The sequence below is a fragment of the Pteropus medius genome, unplaced genomic scaffold (genome assembly GCF_902729225.1).
Source record: "Pteropus medius unplaced genomic scaffold, Ma_sr-lr_union100, whole genome shotgun sequence".
Taxonomy (NCBI): Eukaryota; Metazoa; Chordata; class Mammalia; order Chiroptera; family Pteropodidae; genus Pteropus; species Pteropus medius.
Window position 1 is genome coordinate 11,023,611 of NW_024354911.1, and position 16,484 is coordinate 11,040,094.

General features: G+C 33.2%; 1 pseudogene; it reads left to right on the top strand.

The window, feature by feature from the left end:
* LOC120597840 (importin subunit alpha-1-like) overlaps positions 1-16,484 on the top strand; it is a 148,330-nt pseudogene that overhangs the window by 60,225 nt on the left and 71,621 nt on the right.

The window sequence follows — 16,484 nt, forward strand, 5'->3', positions numbered from 1 at the left end:
GTAGTTGATAAATGTAGATTAGAGTTAAGAAGATATGTTAAGTTCTATAGCAAAGAACAATGAGTATAATATCCTCATGGTTCTGTCTGTTGAAAGACATTGCTCAGAAAAAGTTTTAAATGTAAGCAAAGATTTAATTTGTAGTTCAGAGTAATTCTGGATGGTCAGTGTGGATGATAAAGATCATAGCATTTAATTAGAGATTGTATAATAATTATATTACATTATAAGTTAAGGTATATTGTTTAATATATAAAACAATATTTTATGAGGCTGATTATGTAATAATTAAAACAATTATATTTTGCAAACATCAATAGTTTATAATATTTATAGCTTATCTGATAACTAAAACAAGGAAGAATATTGTAAATAATGAGCTTATACAAATATCTATAAGTTATTATTAATTCATTTAGATTACTTTAAAGCAGAGTAATTTTTAATGTTTTCTATCATAGAATTTAATTTTTTAACTAAAGATTATAGCAACCCAGGAAATTCATTGGGAAGTCATGGGCAGTGATGATTCAATTCCTAAGGAAAAACTTTAAGGTATTTAATTTAAATTCCTTTTATTCTTGTAACTACTTTGGAAATGACTTTAGGGGACTTATCATACATGCTTTAAAAATAGTAAATGGAATGAAAGAAATATAATCCCAAAAGAAGCAACATACTTTCATTTTTTTTTTAAATGGGGTATATAATTATACAATAATGTGTTTTAATCCTAGAGGAAATGGTTTTTGAATTCTGTTTCTTCTTGATTTTAAATGAATAGGAATCTCATTGAGTTTGAATTAACATTGTACATTGAATTGTAGTTGTCTTTGTTTTTCTTCATTTGAAATGATGGACAAAGAAAGCTCTCTTATTTTCTATAATTCTGTGCTTTAAGAAATGTATTATAGATGTAATGATATTTTAGGTTAAGTAAGGCTCATGGGACATAAGTACTCCAACTCACACATGGTCTTTGCATCCAAGAAGCTTCTAGTTTGATGGGAGAAACAGATGTGAGACATTAACTTCCTTTGTGGTTGAGGGCCATGCTAGAGGTATGAACAAAGTGTGGTGGGTGTCTGGAGAAGGGAGAAGTGCTGCAAAGGAATTCAAGAGGACAGATGACACTTGACATGAGTCTTGAAGGCATTTTATGAGGTACAGAATTAGGGGATGGGTGTTTTAGAGAGAAAAAAGCTGATATGGAAGGAGAATTCTCAGAATGAATGCTCAGTGGGGAGGGACAATGAGAGGTGGTGATTGGCAAAAAGTTGAGGCTAACTGTAAAGGGTCTAGTATACCTAGCTAGAGGCTTTGGACTTTACTGGTGGGCTGAGAGTTTGTAAGAACCACAGTGACATGACCAGATTCGATTTTAATAGATATGACAGTAATAACAATTAAGGGGACAGACTGGGGCATACAGTGATTATTGGTAAGGAGGTCACCAGTAGACTGTTGTTGTAGCCCAGGTGATGTGATGAGGGCATGAACAGAGTGGTCATAAAGACATAATCGAGAAGTGGTTTTTGGAAATGTTTCTATTAGGATTAGTACGTGGGTTTGGATATACGAGTCATGGGTAACTAGAGTATAACTCTCATATTCTTAGCTTAAAAAATGATATAGCTGTCATTAATGAGATTAAGAATTTAGGAAGCACAGTAGGTATTTTGGTAGCTTTGCAACACCATATAAGACCTTGATTAAGATCTATAAAATATTAGAAATAAAACGTTTAAACCAAATGTAAAAATGTAATGATTAGACTAGTGGCATAATTTGTATGGTCAGAAGGAAATGCTAATTGTATTTAGGGCCCAGTGAGAATGGAAAAGGACAGAGAATGATTGGAAGACAGACCACTGCCTGTATGTATTGTGCTTTAGGGCCCCTGCATAGAGCTTTAGGCGGAAGGCAGTTCAGCAATGCATACTGTAAGGAGGAAAAGGAATACTTACTTCTTAGGCTCTAGTTTACTGTGTGCCTTTTAACAAGTGGGCTTCTCCAATTTCAGATGCAAAGATAATCAAGAATTAAACATGTATCTCAAGGCAAATGTTTATGTATGGTTATTATCAGAATTAGAACTGAATGAGATATTAAAGATTAATTTAATATAAAAAACATACCTGATATTTTCCAATCATACAAATGTTAACTGAAAAATAAAAGGCCTTTCAAAATGATAGGCAACAAACATTTATTTGAGATAAAAAAGAATAGCTATTCAAGAATCACTGGTTCAGGCAGAAACTCAAATAATGTTCTAATTAGGGGACAAAGGCAAGGGGTATTTATGAGAAAGAGAAGGGGAATAATCACATATCAATAGAAGGAAGGCATTTCTCTTGGTACAGATAAGCTAACATGGTGATGCTAATTCTAAATAATTTTCAGTCCTGTAGTCATAACATCTGATTTCTTGTTATTCTTGCAAACAGTTCTTTGGGACCCAGTGTTGCTTTAGGCCCAAGGCAAAAAAGGTTATTTAGCCTTGTTTTAACATTCCAAAGGTTTGAGGCATAAGATATGCAAGGCAGTTTCTCTGGGATGGCAGCTCCAGCTCCATTTTAAAGTAGTTTTGTTTATATTAGTTCTTACATAGTCCAATTATGAGAAAATAAGTTGCTTATAAAATAATTTAATCAGTACCTATATGCGTGATTTTCTATGAAATACAAATCTTGAGGACAACAGTAGGTTGGAATTCCTGCTCTATTCCTACTGGCTTCATAACCTCATCAAGTTACTTAAATTCTCTGAGTCTGTTTCTTCACCTGTAAAGTGAAGACAATTATACATATGTCAAGAAATACTGTGAAGATGATATATTTAAAGTGACTATCACAGTACAAGATTTAAAAAAAAATAAAATTGAGGTTTTTTTTTTTGCTCTCTTTCAATTTAAGATGCCATCTGGATAACTTTGTCAGATTTCTGGTTTTTCAATAGCCTTTGTCCAAAAAAAAAAGCAGAAATAGTCAACCCTGTACTCTTAGCCCACTGTGCTTTTTACCTTGGCAAAAGACAATTTAACTTCTGCTGGTGTGCTGGTGTAGGGTGAGAGGAAAGGTCTTCCAGACACACTCAAAATGGAGTATTGAGACTTCTCTAAGCCACAGGTGATTTTAGAATTTATTCTGCCTCCATCTCTTAGCTCTTGAGTTCCTTTCTAGTGGTCTAAATGCTTGGATTTTGGGCCGGCAATTGCCTTTTAATTTAAAAAATCTCTTATTATTTCCTTTATAAACCCACAAAAAATACATGTAGAAAAGTTGGAAAACATAAACAAGTACAAAAATATTTTTCTATGCATAGATATGTATGTTTTAATAAAAATTGAATCATGCTATGTATAAACTTTTTGATAACTTGCTCTTTTCTATACATTTTTTTTCATATACAGGCATTTCTGGCAAAATGCAATGTGTGTTTCTGAAAAACCTTGTATTTGGCAAAATCGCACAATAAAAATGACAGGACTTAACTAGAAAATAAGGTTAGGGCAGAGTATTCAAAAATCCAAGTAAATTTATAACCAGCCCTAGCAAAAACAATCCTTGGTACCTGGGGAGATAACTAGGACTGCCAGACAGACAATTCAGCGTGACTGCAGACTGGCATGTCAGTTATATCTAAAAATAAAGTCAAAAACGACAGAGCAGCAATGCCAGCAACCCTTTAATTAGACCTGAAGAAGTGTATTGAGCAAGAGCTCACACAATGCAGTGGAAACAGTACTCTGAGCTCACGGGGCTATGTAAAGGTAAGCATGGGTGCCAGTGAAACTCGCCATAAACTGAGAGTTGTGCCTGTCGGAGTGTGCCTCTCTGAGTAGAAAGGTGCTATGGACCAAATTGTGAATTCATATATTGAAGCCCTAACCCCCAACGTGATGATATTTGAAGATGGGGTCTTTGGGAGAGAATTTGGTTTAGATAAGGTTATTAGGGTAGGCCCCTCATGATGGGATTGTGTCCGTATGAGACACCAGAGAGCTTGCTTTCTCTCTGCCATGTGAAGACAGTGAGAAGGCAGCCATCTACAAGCTAGAAAGAGTCTTCACCGGAAAGTGATCATGCTGGCTCCTTGATCTTAGACTTCTAGCCTCTAGAGATATGAGAAAATAAATTTCTGTTGTTTAAGTCACCCTGTCTATGGTATATTTATGGCAGCCTGAGCTGACTAAAGCAACATATACTATGTTGCTTAGGCCCAAGGGATGGCTTCTTTTAAGTTTTATTTATTTTTGAACTTTTTATTGTGGAAAATCTCAGGCATATCTGTAAGTAAAGAAGATAATAAAATGTATTAAAAAACTGACTTTGACAGTTATTATTTTTCTAATCCTCTTCCATCTGTCTCCCCAACTCTACCTCTCATCCTTCTTTATCCCTCTGAAATATTTTGAAGCAAATTCCTGAAATCATATCATTTTACTTGTTAATAATTCAGTATATGTTTCTATCAGATAAAGACAAAAAACCATAAGCATGATGCTATTATCACCTAACAAAATTGACCAAAATTCTTTAATATCATGTAGTATCAAATTCATGGTCAAGTTTATCCAGTTAAAAAGGCTGTTTGTAGTTGCTTTCTTCAAATCATAATTCAAGAACAATCCACAAATTTGACTTGGTTATTTTGTTTTTAATTAGTTTTTTTTGATATCTTATGTAGTTTCTTTTTGAAAATATTGACAAATATGTATATATATTTGTATTTCCTCTTTATTACACACAAGTCTTACTGTTTAGCTCCTTGCTATATTTTACTTAATAGCAAATCCCGAGGACCACTCTACATTAGGAAAATGAACTGTCATCAGTTCTTTTTATAGCTGCATAGTACTTTATTGGTGAGTATAACATAGGTTATTTAATCAACCTTATATGGATGAGATTTGGGTTGTTTGCAGTCTTATTATAAACCTTGCAAATCATGCCATAATAATTAGCTTTTTGTATATTTTTTATTCTTAAGCTCCTGTTTTAAATTTTCTTAACAAAATGACCAAAGGGTTCCTTTTGTCCATGCAGCTGCTGAGCAGATGATTTTTCCTTTCCTAATGATAGTTAGAAGTGTACCCCTCCTATTCTGGCTCTACTTACCTAGAAAAAAAGTACACATGAACTAACATATGTGTACAGAAACATGTATCGCAGCAGGACAGACTACATGTACATTGCATCCACAGCCATGCCCCTCTCCCCTTTCCCCCCTCATCACATACAACACATCTGCATTATCATTTGTAATAGCTGCTGCATTAGTTATCTGTTACTGCATAGCAAATTATCCCCAAACTTAGTGACTTAAAGCAACACACATTTATGTAGTTTGGGCCAGTAGAAATATCAAGGCTCGACTGTGGCAAGAGTTGCTTGCACACATGCTTTTGGCAGCATTGTACTCCTTGCAGGCCATTGGATTGAGAGCTCAGTTCCTTACACGTTGTTGGCTGGAGGCCACCCTTAGTTCCTTGTCATGTGGGCTTCTCCATAGGACAGTTCACAGCAGCTGGCTTCTATCAGAGGAAGTGGGAGACAAAAGGGGTGACTGAGAAAGAAGCCAGAGTCTTTTTATAACCCAGTCTCAGAGGTAACATTCCATTCCATATTTTTTTGGTTAGAAGTAAGTCACTAGGTCCAACCAATGCTCAAGGGGAGGAAATAATACAAAGGCATGGACACTAGAGATTGGGTATCATGAAGATTATTTTAAAAGCTGCCTACTGTAATTACATAGCATCTCATTATGTGGATTATATTATAAATTATTTAATCAATCTTCTATTGGTGGACATTTAGATTGCTTCCAATCACATTACACATCCACAACTTTTCATTATCTTTCTCCTGCCTGTTCCATGCCTGAAACTTCCAAAAATTCAAGCTTCCAAGCAACCCCTTCTTCATGTCCAGACTACAGAGAAATATGCTACTCTCCTACTAACTCTTCTAGAATTTTAATGAATAACATTTTCTTTATCCTGTTGCGGGTGCTTTAGATCAAAGAGATACTGGTCATTTATCCCTTAATATATTCTCAAATTTAGAATTGATACTCTGTACATAAAGTGCTCTCTTCCTATTCACTAAAACAAAGACAGTGTCCTCAGTATAAAAACAGGCAAAGAGCATGAACAAGTGAAAGAAATGACAAATTATTGATATGAAAATATTAAATTAGAAAAAGATAAATTATAACAAGTTGCTATTTTTAACTAATCCAATTAAAAAATTTTAAATAGCATAATACCTAATTTTGGTAAGGATGTACATAACCAGGTACTCTCATCATTCTTAGAAGGACTTTTGCATTTGTACCCTATGATTTGTCAATTTAATTCACTTAGGTCTTCTGTGTCTTCTTCCACATCCTGTAGCTAAAATTGGACTGTACACTTTTTCTAGTGTTAGCTGTCACTGTGGGATCACTGTCACTATATTCAAGACATCAGAAACTATCTGTCAGTGAAGTGAGAACAGTTTATCAACAAAGGCCACACCATGGCCACTTTATGGGTGCAGATCCTGACAAAAAGATTCTCAAGTTGCCAAGGAGGTTAAAGGCAGTCAAAACAACGGTGACAATCATAACAGAAACAGACTTCATTGCTTGCCATGAGGATATGGGTGCTATGAAGCAGAACCATTGATATGCACCTGGGAATACATGAAGTACACTGCATAACACAAAAAACTCCATTATGTGGCAAAAAGTGTTTTTGTAAAACTTCATTAATAGAACCTGAAATTTCTCCAAGTCAATTTTTTTTTTGAAAGAGGACGCATTGTTATAAGCTAAAAAATTCCCATCAAGTCTTTTGTCCTCATCTTAATAATCAGTACAATGAAATAGATCGAAACTAACTGATTTCCAGAATACTTAAAGGAAATGCCATATTGTTACATGGCCGTTTCATTCAAATAAAGTGTATTATTTGCTACTCTATCTGGCAAATAGGCTTATATATATCTTATGACCATTTCTCAAGTATGTGATAGAACTGGGGCCAGAACCCTTTTCCATCTGTCTTTGTGTTCAGAACTTAATCCTTGACACTTAAGTAATACAATAATTAAGTCACTTGACATTTTTGTATCTCTGAGATAGATTCTTTACAAGATTAGTTTGATGATTAAAAAGAGAGAGATTAATGTACAAATGCACCTTAATTTATAGGCCAATTGAAGATATCTGCTAATTGCCCTCTTTCTCCAGTCAAAACAGAGAAGACTATTGATTTTTATTGTGAATTTCTTATAAAAAAAATCATATGAGCGAATGTGTGATGCAGAAAGTTTAATGGATATTTTTATTATAATTCTTGGAAGCTTGATATCTGAAAATACAATTTAGTCTTAAAACTGGAAAATTATACCTCTTCTGTTTCTCCTAGTTTTCTTTAAAATGGAGGTGAAACTTCTTCCTTTCATTTCTCATAGGAATCAGATCAAAAGGCAAACACAAAATATATTAATTCTCACATGTTTTAGAGTATGATGACCAATTACACAATATGTATTTTACTTATTGTAAGCTCTTCCTCTTTGCATTTTTCATATGTAACTCCAAATAGGTCAATATAATGAATTAGTGGCATATTCCCTGACACCTTTTTATTTGCCAATTTTATTAACATAGGGCATCTTTTTTTTGGCTTCTACCAGTTTGGTAATGTTCTACCTACCTTTCCAAATTTCCAATTAGCACAAGATATGTGAAATTAATAACCTCTTTAATCTGAGAGGCTCACCCTATTTGTCTTCATAGTTGAAAAAATGTTAAATTAAATTTTAATTAATTAAATTAAATTTTAATTAATTAAATTAAATTTTAATTAATTAAATTAAATTTTAATTTAATTAAGTTAATTTTTTTCCTATGATCATATTTTGTGTAAATGGTATAATCTCTGATTTCTGATTATTTGAAAAATTTTCCATATCTTATAGAAAATTTACAGACTTTCAGTCTAACTTATTAACAATTGATTCAGCATATTCTAACTATAAAATTATTAATTTGAACGTTCTTTAGGAATCCTTTTCAAAGTAGCTTTACCTTATATGTTGCCTTTTCTTTTACATGGAGACCATTCTACATAATTAAATCAGCAAGCATACTCAGTACATTTTTACCTATTTGTGTTTCAAGGTCGTAGAGGTCTATGCACTTGAAAATCCAAGTGCGTACTCTACCTAGATGGCCTGCGGGTAAACTGTAAGCCTCTAAGTGGGCCAAATGATTTAAATAATGGTGAGCTAATTAACATTTCATATATTTGTTTAAATGAGTAAGATTATATCTTCTGAGGAGTATTTAGTGTGACAAGCCATGCCTCTGTAAATATTGAGATTATCGATATTCCAGACAAAGGGGCAAAAGGCCACACCAGGATAGCGTGATATTTTAAGTGGTACATTGATCGATTACAGGTCTTCTGAGGGGGTAAGTTTTAAAATTCTTACTATAGGATCTGGAAGAGGTGATGCGATTACTTTTTATAGAAAAGCAGGAGTAGAAAGCTTGTAGGGAAGAAAAGTTGATCATTGTGACTAAAATAGAGATTCTATAGAGAGCAAGTCAATTTTTAAAGATCTTTTAGTGCTCTAATTTAAAAAATTATCTATTTTTTCTGTTTGATCTTAGCTTATATTGTGTGGCTGGGAGACAGAAGAGCATGATTTAAAGTCCTGTGTGACTTTGGGTAGAACTTGTAACTTCTTCCAACCTCCCTCGTTCATTAAATTAGGAAGTTATACTAAATAATCTCTAAGGTAACATTTAGTTTAAAGCCCCTATGATCATATCTTGTGTAAATGGTATAGTCTCTGATTTCTGATTATTTGAAAATAGTACCTAATTAGATTTAAAACATAAAGTAAACAAATGTGAATGTTTAAAAATTTTCTATGCTATTGATATCATTTTAATTGTGAAGCCTATTTCTCATTTATGTCTTAATCTTTGAGAAAGTTAAGGGTGGCTTTTAAATAGTTTCTCTAATTAGTATGAATGGTTGTAGCATTTGAAATCCTTGTCTTGCCTTCGATAAGATCAAAATTAGAGTGAATAATATGCCTCCATTGAACATTAGCATGCAAACCACGTAGCTTGAAAAGATGTGTTTAGGCTCTGAGAATAAAGCAGAAGCCAGCACGTTGTGACAGCTGTGAGAAACACAAAAATTATTAATGGTGGCAGTTAGAGACTCAGACAGAGAATAGCAATGCACAGGTGCATTTTCCCTAGTGCATATATTTCTTCTTTAGTATTCATGATAAGTTCTCAATACCTTCGCCTTTACACAGGAATTAGAAAACAGTTCAGATGTATTAGGTTGGCTGAGCAATAGCCTAGGACAGCTGAAAAAACAATATCTAAAGTGGTATGTATATTTGTAATAAAGTAGTCTTCTGTGATAATGCTTTAAATCCCATCCTAATTCAATTTTTCTTTTCTAATAAAGGCAACATTGTAACAGTTTTAAGATTCTTAAACACTCTATTTTAACATTATATCTGAGTGGAGTGAAAAATTCCATTAACTGCAAGCTGTCCTACATGCCTTATTATCTACTATCTTTTAATACAAGTTTCCTATATTTGTTTTTCAAAATTTTGACTTGAAAAGTTAAAGTCTCACTTATGGTTTAGGATAATAAAGTGAAAAAAATTTTAAGTCTATATAAAAACTCATCACTTCAGAGTAGCAAAAAATACAGAAATAGGAAGCATGAATTTTCACTTGAATGTGTCTGAGAACATGATCACATTGAATCCCTCTGCACATTCCACAAAAACTCCAAGCAAACCAGAAATAGATATTCTGAGTACTCTGTTCTCAGAGTTATCAGAAGATATGATGCAATGTGCACAAAGAAGGTTCCTAGTGATATTGTACATCTCTCAAGTTCACTGTCAATGAACAATGTGAATCATTTAGCTTTTGAATATCTATACAGATGTATACCTTATCCTTAAACCTCTAGTCAACTGAACTACTTGAAGAAAAATGATGGAAATAGTGTCATGCTGCCATAGACACATGAATAGTAGAATTCAACCAAGCTATTGAAGAAAATTTTCTTTTTGCTACAAAATCCAGAATGAAAACTTGCATGTTAGTTTTCCTAAATTAATACTTTAGAGAAAAATGTCAGTTCACAAATCATTTTTTATAATTGCAACCACATGTCTTAGAACATGTAGAAAAAGTGCTTATTTAGAAATTGTATTAAAATGTAAATGAGGCAGACAGCTCTAGTTTTAAGTCCTGTCTCTTTAAGACTATTAAATACTATTCAAAAGCTTGGGCCTGGTGGTATTTTGACATTAGCAAGATAGTTGACATTAGCTGATATTTTGATAGCATTGTATGACACTTTTGGAGTCTATCATCCTGGGATCAGTATGTTTTATAACTTTGGAGAAAAGAACATATCTTCCTTGAAGTCACATTTTTTCTTGTGTATTCTTCGAAAGTATCTCCTACCCTCCTATACCTGCCCCACATTTCTTTTTCTCGTTAACCATTATGTCCCTGAAGTTCTTCTGAAATCTTCCTCTGCTTGTTTATGATGTTTTGATACAGAGTGATGCAACTTCACCAAATTCCAAATTGCCAGATGTGATTTATCAAGTGAGACTTGAGGTTGGTTATGAGATTAGTAATGAGTACACACACACAATTTTAAAAATAACAAAATTCTTCCCAATCTATTTAGATCGATCTTGAGTATCAAGTTTCAAATGTTATATAGCAAACTGTATATTGCCAATCAATACTACCAACTTTAAATTCTCTCTTGAAAAACCAGATATTAATTCACAGACTAAAGATTTTTCTTAGGTGTAGACATTTTGATTCAGTTATGTTTTTCCAAATCTGTAAATTTTTCTTTTGGTGTTTCCAATTTGAAATCTTATCTACCATTATTACCTTATGTTCGTGAGATAATCTTTTTTTTTTTTTTTAAATTCTGCTAGAGTGGAGTGCAGCATAACAAAATTTATTATTTCTCTGACATAAAACCACTGTGAATGAGCTCACACTCACATTCCCCACTACCCTCCAGAATTTTCCCTGAACAATAAAATTTTAAAGAATTTCAGCACAGGTTTATAAAGAATATTTTTACTGTATGGGTTTGTCTGAGGTTTTGACCAGTGTGTTGAATATTATAAAAGTATTTATATGTGATGTGTAAAATACATAACAGTTCTTCTGTATTTTAAATTATTTTTACAATTAAAACTTGCTCTATAGAACACCCTAAAAATTCCACAAAAAACTATTAGAACTAAAAAATGAATTCAGTAAAATTGAAGTATATGCAATTAATATTCTGAAATATGTTGCATTTTTATACACTAATAGCAAACTATCAGAAAGAAAATTAAGACAATACCATTTGAAATTGCATCAAAAAGAATAAAATACCTAGGAATAAATTTAATCAGGGAGGTAAAGCAGTACTCTGAAAACTGTGAGACATTGATGAAAGAAATTGAAGAAGACACAAATAAATGAAGGCTATACCATGCTTATAGATTGGAAGTATTAATATCACTAAAATGTCCACAACCCAAATCAATCTACAGATTCAATGCAATCTCTATCAAAATACCATTGGTATTTTTCACAGAACTAAAACAAATAATCCTAAAATTTATATGGAATCACAGAAGATACTGAAGAACCAAAAACATCTTGAGAAAAAAAGAACAAAATTGGAGATATCATGCCTCCTGATTTCAAACTATACTACAAAGCTGTAGTAATCAAAAAAGTATGGTACTGGATGAAAGCAGACACATGACTAATGGAACAGAATAGAATGCCCAGAAATAAACCCTCTCTTATATGGTCAATTAATCTATGACAAAGGAGGCAAGAATATACAATACAGTCTCTTCAATAAATGGTGCTGGGAAAACTGGACAGATACATGCAAAAAAATGAAACTAGACCACTTTCTTAAACCATATACAAAAATAAACTCGAAATGGATTAAAGACTTAAATACAACATCTGAAACCATGAAACTCCTAGAAGAAAACATAGGTTATAAAATCTTTGATATCAGTCTTAGCAATATTTTTTGAATATGTCTCCTAAGGCAAAGATAACAAAAGCAAAAATAAATAAAACTACATTAAACTTAAAAGCTTTTGTATCACAAAGGAAACCATCAACAAAACAAAAAGTCACCTTACCAAATGGAAGATGATATTCACCAATGATATCTCCGATAAGGGGTTAATATGTAAAATGTATAAAGAATTCATACCATTCAACATAAAAAATAAACCAATCCAATTATAAAATGGGCAGAAGACCTAAATAGACATTTCTCTAAAGGGGAAATACAGATGGACAAAACAAAAAAAGATGCTCAACATCACTAATTATCAGAAAAATGTAAATCAAAACCAACAGCGAAATGTAAATCAACACGTGAGATATAACCTCACATCTGTCAGAATGGCTATCATCAGGAAATCAATAAATAACAAGTGTTGGCAAGGATGTGGAGACAGGGAACTGTCATGCACTCTTGGTGGGATTGTAAATTGATGTAGCCACTATGGAAAACAGTATAGGAGTTTATCAAAATATTAAAAATAGAACTACCACATGACCCAGCAATTCTACTTTCAAATATTTATCTGAAGAAATCCAAAACACTAATTTAAAAAGATATAATGCACCCCTATGTTCATTGCAGCATTATTTATAGTAGCCAAGATATGGGAGCAACCTAGGTGTCCATCGATATGCAAATGGTAAAGAAGATATTATATACAATGAAATATTACTCAGCCATAAAAAAGAATGAAATCTTGCCATTTGCGACTAGGGTGGACCTAGAAGGTATTATGTAAAGTGAAATAAATCAGACAGAGAAAGACAATGCCATATGATTTCACTTAATATGGAATCTAAATAAACAAAATATGGAACAAAATAAACAAAATATGGAACAAAATAAACAAAATATGGAACATAAATATGGAACAAAATAAACAAAACAGAAACAAACTCATAGAATTTGCCAAATGGGAGGGGTGAGGGGATGGGCAAAAAAGAGATAGGGGATTAAGATGTACGAACTGCCAGTTATAAAATTAGTTATGGGGATGTGAAGTGAAGTACAGCATATAGCCAATAATATTGTGATAACTGTTTATGGTGCCAGGTGGGTACTAGACTTGTTGGGATGATTACTTTGTAAGGTATATAAAGGTTGTACACCTAAAAATGATATAATATTGTATGACAACTGTAATTAAAAATAAATTAAAAAAATAAAAAACAAAATAAAATTAGATAATCTGTGCAGAATTTGAGTTTATAGCAGAAAATGTTTAAATTTTGAGTACATATGCATTATTATGTATTTTTTGCACAAAATTTGATTCTGCTGATATTTTGTTATATATATGCTTTTTATGCATATTAATAATTGCGAATATGTTTTCCTGACATTAAATATGCTATCATACTATAAAAACACAAAAATACTTGTTCTGCAAGCTCACTGATCCTACAGTGATACATTGTTAAGATAGTATAAACAAATGTTTAGATTGTACTGATGCCTTTTCCTTTAAGACCTGTGGTATGAGCCAAAATACCAATTATGAAGCAGCAGTGGCCAGAAAGGTACCTCTGACAGCATATTAGGTGGTTGATTTCTTAGGTTACTCAGGACTCATAAGAATCAAATCTTTGTCTCTGTTTTGATTTTACCACTGCTGGATTCCATATCCTCATTAGTTCTTCATCTGGGCAAATAAAATCAGTTCTATTTCTCAGTCCCAAACTATTACTAAGAACATCACAACACTCACTTGTGTGATAGGACTTAGAATCTATGCTACTGGCCTGACTAAGGGAAACTGTTCCTACAAACATTCTCTTTCCTACGTTAGAGCCTGAACATTCTTCATTTAAATTAAAGATAAGAACAAAATTAAAAGCAGTTTTTCAGATAGCCTGAGTTAAATTATATATCTCTAGGGAAGAGAAGGTTGGGTAGGAGAGAGAAAACTAAAGGCTTATGGATACAAAGTGTATCTGTAATGGTGAATGCTGGGAAAAATGTAGAAGTCTGTAATTTAGAGAACAGATTAGTGGTTGTCAGGGGAGAGGGAAAGGGCAGGGATAAAGTGGGTGAGTGGTGCGAATATAAATGGTTGCATAACGGAGTTCCTTTGTGGTGATGGAACAGATTCATATCTTAATTGTGATGGTGGTTTCACAAATCTATACATGGGATAAAATTGCAAACTACACACACACACACACACATATATAAGCACATGCATGCAAAAATGGTGAACATGAAATAAATTCTGTAACTTAGTAGTTTAGTTAATAATATTTTACCAATGTCGATTTTCTGGGTTCGATATTATACTACAGTTTTCACTATTGGGGGAAACTAGGTTAAAGGTAAAAGGACTCTATGTTCTAATTTTACAAGCTCCTATAAGTTTATAATCATTTCAAAATAAAGAGTAAAAAAAACCATCACCCAATCTGATTTTGTTTTAGTGACGTACATTAAAGATCTCCTTGTTTCTATAGTGTCAATACTTACTATGTTTTTGGTTATTCACAAATGCATCTTGTACTATTTTGGAGGATTACATTCATTTGTTATATGAGAAAAAAACACTTGATTACAAGGCCGAATTGAGTTGTCAAAAGGCTGTTGAACTGAAATATAGGCTAAGCATGACACTGAAGAAAAGCAACTTTCTTCACTGGAGCTTTGTAAAGCTGGATTTCACATCTGTACCATATTCCATCAGTAGACAAAGGCATAAGAATACATACTTTTTTGTTCTAAGGGAAGTATGTGAGACATGGAATATTAATTTCCTGTGTATAGAACATTGTTGATCTATCTGCACATAAAAAACAGAACAAGGGCAAGAAATGTACAAAAAATACTGTAAGAGTAAAGCTAGCCAAGAGAGACAAGCGGATCTTTAATAACCATTGTCAAAGTTTATTTTAGGGAGAAAAAGTGGATTATCCTGAAAGCAGAAGGATGAAATAGGAAGGTAAGCTCCAGCACATTCTGATGGGCATGAACAAATGGAAGCCAAATAACAAAATGAACTATACAGTCCTTCTATTCTCTGTTTATGTAGTAAACACCTTAACAAGCTGGAAGCCCCATCAGACAAGATATGGATTCAATCAACAGGGGTTTCTTAATTGTTTTGGCTCTGGATATGTCTCTAGAATTTTCAAATTGTTAAAAATCCAATAATTCCTTCCAGATGTTGCATACCTGGATACCCCCACCCTCCTTTTTTCTTTTTGAGCAATCAAGTGTTCCATCAACTAAGACAATATTGCTTATGTATGATGAACTATGGCTAATTTCTTTTTTACAAGCAAATAAATAATTTTGCGGCTCATTAGGCTGATCATTTCTCTGATTTGTTCGACCTTTTCTGTGCTTTTTTATCAGCTGTTTTTTCTCAGACCTCATTTTCTCCTGCAAAGCTTCAGTAATCAAATGAATTGCTGGACCTGTCAATCTGATGCCATGACCTGTTAAAATGGGATTCATCAGAAGAATTTCATTATGTTTTTGTTAGAACAGTTGTCAGAAATATTTCATTCCTGCCCTCTAGTGCCACTGAGTGACAGGTGACGGATACACACATGAAGGAAGTGAAGCATTTATTAAGAATTTTAAGTTGGGAAGCAGACTGAGTCAAAGCTTCCTACATATAGTTTCCTTTGCAGAAAAGATTTTCCAGTAGTCAGTCACGTGTGGACAATTAAACTTGGGATCTTCTCTTGAAAAATTAACCTGGGTGGGATAATACTTTTGGTTTAAATACCAAATGTGCGTTTGGGTAGTAGCAAGTCCCCAAGGGAGATTTAAGTTGAAAGTGAAAAACAGCATTTGCAAAGAGGGTTTTACTGTGATTGCTGTTTGCCTTAAGAATAATCATTCATTGAAGCAATTGACCTGCAAAATAGAATCATGGAGCTGAACCAGGGAAGAAGAGGGGATCTTTATTTAGCTAGATGCAAATAGTTTTCAGCATGTCTATTCCAAGGTCAAAAATAGTGACCAAGACTACAATGTACCCCTCAGCCTGACTAAACTTTAGACAACCTTCTTGACAATAGACCCCTGAACTCCCTTTTCTTAGAGCATTTACTTTAGAAAATTTGCCATTGTAAATACTTTCTCTGTGCCTTTGAGATGTAAACCTTCTACAATGTCAAAATATTTTCTCATCCCTTTGAAATATAATTATGGAGAAAGATAGGGCCCCATCTTCCAGTCTCTGTGGGAGGGTAGAAACCTAACTTTGATAAGCACTGAATAGCAAAAGTGGATGACCTAATCACATTGACCAACCTCCCCACTAATATCCTTTAGCTCACCGCAGCCTTTAAAAATCCTCCTGCCTTTTATTTCA